Genomic DNA, 5,000 nt, shown 5'->3' with positions numbered 1-5,000 from the left:
CCCCACAACTCTCTCGATCCTTTGTAAGTAAACTACCTATACGTTCCAATACCCCTCAGTCATCTTTCATTCCTCTTAATATCTACTGTGTGTGTGTGTGTGTGTGTGTGTGTGTGTGTGTGTATATATATATATATATATATATATATATATATATATATATATATATATATATATATATATATATATATATATATATATATATATATATATATATATATATATATATATATATATATATATATATATATATATATATATATATATCCCATCGTTTTCAGTCCTATCTAGTTTGTTTTTCCTTCTCCTCCTTCCCCTCAACTCCAGCTTCCCTCCTCCAGCTCTCCTTTGTTCCATTTCCCACTCCTTTCAGTTCAATCCCTTTCTACCTCCTCCTCCTCCCTTCACCCTAAGTTTCCGTCCCTGAACCCTGAAACCACTCCCTTCTTTTTCCATCCACAGCTTCCTTCTGTCCATTTTTCGCACCTTCCCTGCCAGTCTTCGCTTCTCGCCTCACTTCCAGACTCATCCCCCTCTTCCACTAGTGTCTTTTAACTCACGCTTCCTTGACATTCACTCCATATATCTCTTTAAGTATACCTAAGCTCCGCCACTCACGTCTCTTCCTGTTCCTTCTCTTCCTTTTCTTCCTCCAGCCAGAGTTCCCTCTTTAAACTCCTTTTGGACCCAACATTCACCCTTTTCCAGGCTCTTTTTTCATCCCGGCACGCGTACTCGAGCTCAGTCTAGCCTATGTAGTCCCACCCAGGCAACCAGTCTCATTTTTTCCCCCTTCTGGGTTTATATCCCGTCTAACTCACCTCCTCTGCCTCATCCGTTCATGGCCAGCCGCAGTTTCCTTTGTTTCGTAGCCTTGAATGCAAAGCTAACCTCCCCTAAGTCTTTTTTTTTTTCATGTATTTTCTTTATCCTTTTTATATTGATGCCCTTCGTTTCTCGTTTCCTTTCCCGCCTCGCCTCGTCTCATCCTGTCTATTTTTACCCTCGCTCATCTTCCCTCTCGTTCTATCTCTTGCGGTTCTTTCTGGTCGTGTACGATAATTAGGTCTTCCTCCACGATACCTGTTGTGTGTGCAGAGGCCCCCCAGATGTGTGTGTGGGTGTGTGTGTGTGATTAACGTACGTCATTCAGCGTTACTGACGTGTCCTTAAACGAATTTTGATAAGGAAGAAAATACGTACGTTCGTCTCTCTCTCTCTCTCTCTCTCTCTCTCTCTCTCTCTCTCTCTCTCTCTCTCTCTCTCTCTCTCTCTCTCTCTCTCTCTCTCTCTCTCTCTCTCTCTCTCTCTCTCTCTCTCTCTCTCTCTCTCTCTCTCTCCACCCACCCAGCCACACACACACTACACCTGCAAACATCTGAAAGTATGTACGTGTGGTGACTATTTCAACAGGTGTTGGGCAAGTCATGACAGGAGAAACAGGTGTGTGTGTGTGTGTGTGTGTGTGTGTGTGTGTGTGTGTGTGTGTGTGTGTGTGTGTGTGTGTGTGTGTGTGTTACCTGCTTCTTAATGGATAATGTGCATGGGAAAAAAATATATAATGTGTTAAAACGAGATTGGCTGTCGTATAAGAGAGAGAGAGAGAGAGAGAGAGAGAGAGAGAGAGAGAGAGAGAGAGAGAGAGAGAGAGAGAGAGAGAGGAAAGGAGATAGAAGTGAAGCAGGAGAGAAGGGAATTAAACTTTTATAATTTAAATAAGGAGATAAAAAAAGGGATGAAGATTAAGAACGAAGAAGGAAGAAGAGTAGGAAGGAAAGTTTTGCATTCGGATAAGGAAGTGAAAAGTATGGAGATAAAAAGGAGGAGGAGGAGGGAAAAAAAAGAAGAAATTAAATCTTACGTCCAATAAAAAAAATCGTGGATAGAAAGGACGAAAAATAGGGAGAAGGAAAACAAAGAAAACTAAAAGCAAAGGGGAGAAAGAAAAACTTAAGCATACGAAAAATGAGATAAAAACAGGGAAATAAAGCAAAGGAAGAAGAGAAGAAAAGCCAGAGCAGAAAAAAAAAGACCTCAACTAAAGAAAACGAGGAAGGGAAGAGAACGAGAAAATTGAAAAAAATATGGAGAATGAGAACAAAACGTAGAAGAATTGAAGGAGGAAAAGAAGAGAAGGGAGAGAAATGAAGCATCTGAAGGAGATTATAATGGAATAGAGAATGACAGAAATCAGATTCAAAGACGAAAAGAGAGAAATAGAAAAATAAAAAGAATGGAGAAAAAAGGAAAGTAAAGAAGGAAAACAAATTTGTAAGTGCAGGTGACGAGAGAATCACGTTATTGTCTGCGTACCAGAGTACCGGAGTAAAGTGTAAGGAACACTGGCGTGGGCATGCAAACACACGGGAAAACAATCTGATTTAATTAAGGCAGAAAGAGATGCATAATGGGAAAACAATTCCTGGATGCCTCCAGTTGTCTCCGTGTAGGGTATTCAGCCAATAAAGTAGGTGAGTCAAAGTAGAGTGAGAAATACAAGGCAAAGGAAAGTAAAGGAAGGAAATACAGTATATGAATAACAAAGGGAGATTAACAAAGATGAAGAAAAGGCTGCAAATACTTTAGGGTGTTACTTAGTAGAAATGGGTGGAGAAGAACTAGATCGGTGAATGATATCTGGCCCAGAATCGTGGTGCATGACGAATGTCAGAATTTCCAGCCCACAGAGACTGGTGTTTTCGAGAACCGCAAGCGAGTGAAGTAAGTGAAGTGCCGCTTCAACCAGGCCTTGCTAAGGTTTGCTGGGCCAGTGCTGGCTGGGCGCAGACAACCTTCCCTCGTGAGCTTGGAAGCATTGGAGGTAGGGAGGGAGAGGTTGGGCAGCAGGGTAGCGAGGCTGGAAAGTTCCGGCCATAACTGGATTTGGGCAGCGTGGCAGAGGCTCAACCAGCACGCACGAATCAGTTCCAGTAGCCGCGGTGGAGTTGGTGAAGTCAGTGCTCACTCGCATAGCAGCAAAGCACGCTACGCAGGCTACAAACACACTGACAAAATGCAACACCTGAAGAAAGAAACTGGAAGATAAATGGAAAAGGAAAACGACAGAGAAGCACGTGTATGAGGAAATGAGGAAAGCTGTCTCTGAGGCAAAGCAAAGACACGGATGAATGGACCTAATCTTCAGTCCACGGCGAAACTTGGTTACAATTAATTAATTCGGCTTCCCCCTTAAACCGCGGCGAGCTCAGGAGAGGAGTTGGGGTGAGGTAAGAAGAAAGGGTACACTGCACAGAGATGAAGGTGAGGAAGGGAGCAGGGAAGGGAAAGGTAGGTAGGGAAGATGGAGAGGGAGTAGGGGACTTGAAAGGAGATGGAAAGGGAGTAAGGGGCTTGAAAGATAGCTCCTGGATAGTGCTGAATAGTTTGTTGTTGTAGGAATATGACATTGAACAAAATATATATAGACTTCCCTAACTTTATTATTGTATTCCCTGAACGGAGACACATTCAGAAACGAATACATTAGAGGTACGGTAGACTGCTGCAAGTGAAGAATAGCGAGGAAGAGTGAAGAGAGAAGCACAGGAGAGAGAGAGAGAGAGAGAGAGAGAGAGAGAGAGAGAGAGAGAGAGAGAGAGAGAGAGAGAGAGAGAGAGAGAGAGAGAGAGAGAGAGAGAGAGAGATGGAAAGGGAGGAAGGGCCTTGAAGGATAGTACTTGGGTAATGTTGAATAGATTGTTGTAGGATTACGAGACAACAAAATAGACAGCCTTCCTTAAGCTTATTACTAGATTCTCCAGGAGTCACGAACAATCAGAGCCACAACACATATACGAGTACGTCAGTTTGGGGACAAAGCTGAAGAGGCGAGACTGCAGTGGTATGGGCGTGTCAAGAAGAGAGACGAGGAGTATGTGTGGAGGGGGATGCTGGAGATGGATCTACACGACAGGAGAAAGAGAGAAAGACCGGAGAGAAGATTTATGTCTGCAGTAAAGGAAGACATGCTTGTAATGGGTGTGACTCAGGAAGGCGCTGAAGACAGAGCGTGTTGGAGTAGGTTGATCCTCTGTAGGGGAGGGGGGAGCAGCCCAGAGATTGTTGTTATTGTTGTTGTTATTGTTGTCATTATTATTATTATTATTATTATTATTATTATTATTATTATTATTATTATTATTATTATTATTATTATTGTTTTTGTTATTATCTTACTTTTTTTTCTCTCTCTCTCTCTCTCTCTCTCTCTCTCTCTCTCTCTCTCTCTCTCTCTCTCTCTCTCTCTCTCTCTCTCTCTCTTTCCGGCAAGCCAGCGGAATGTAAATATTTCTCTGTTGGACTGACTGACTGACTGACTGACTGACCGACTGAGTGACGACTGACTGACTGACTGATTGACTGACTGACTGACTGAGAGGAACGTTGACCTTGCGTCACTAGGTTAAAAAAAAAAAAACTGGAGCAAATTCCTTTAACATTTCTTTTATTATAATTTGGTACAAAGACTTAAGGGCTCAGAGAGAGAGAGAGAGAGAGAGAGAGAGAGAGAGAGAGAGAGAGAGAGAGAGAGAGAGAGAGAGAGAGAGAGAGAGAGAGAGAGAGAGAGAGAGAGAGAGAGAGTACCTATACACACAAGATAATTCACTCCCAGCAGACTAATTAACAGAACGCCATCTGCAGCCAGACTTTCATTTATCCAATTGAAAAAAAAAACTCAAGTCAGGTTTAATTAGCGTAAAATATCGTGACACCTGTAAACTGCGGAGGCTGACTGTGTGTGTGTGTGTGTGTGTGTGTGTGTGTGTGTGTGTGTGTGTGTGTGTGTGTGTGTGTGTGTGTGTGTGTGTGTGTATGTGTAAAGATTGATTTTTTTTTTCTTTTTGTGTGTAAAGATTGATTTTTTGTTGTGTGTGTTTAAGCCTTTCACATGTGCACACGTTGTCTACAGCCTTAAACACACACAAACACACACACACACACACACACACACACACACACACACACACACACACACACACACACACACACACACACACACA

At 42.5% G+C, this 5,000-nt stretch overlaps 1 protein-coding gene across 3 annotated transcripts in view; it reads left to right on the top strand.

Moving 5' to 3' along the window:
• LOC135099808 (transient receptor potential cation channel trpm-like) overlaps positions 1–5,000 on the top strand; it is a 108,369-nt gene that overhangs the window by 51,416 nt on the left and 51,953 nt on the right. The window lies entirely within an intron of this gene.

Source organism: Scylla paramamosain, chromosome 4 (assembly GCF_035594125.1).
Source record: "Scylla paramamosain isolate STU-SP2022 chromosome 4, ASM3559412v1, whole genome shotgun sequence".
NCBI lineage: Eukaryota > Metazoa > Arthropoda > Malacostraca > Decapoda > Portunidae > Scylla > Scylla paramamosain.
The sequence above is the reverse complement of the archived record's forward strand: the minus strand, read 5'-3'. Positions and strand labels throughout refer to the sequence as shown.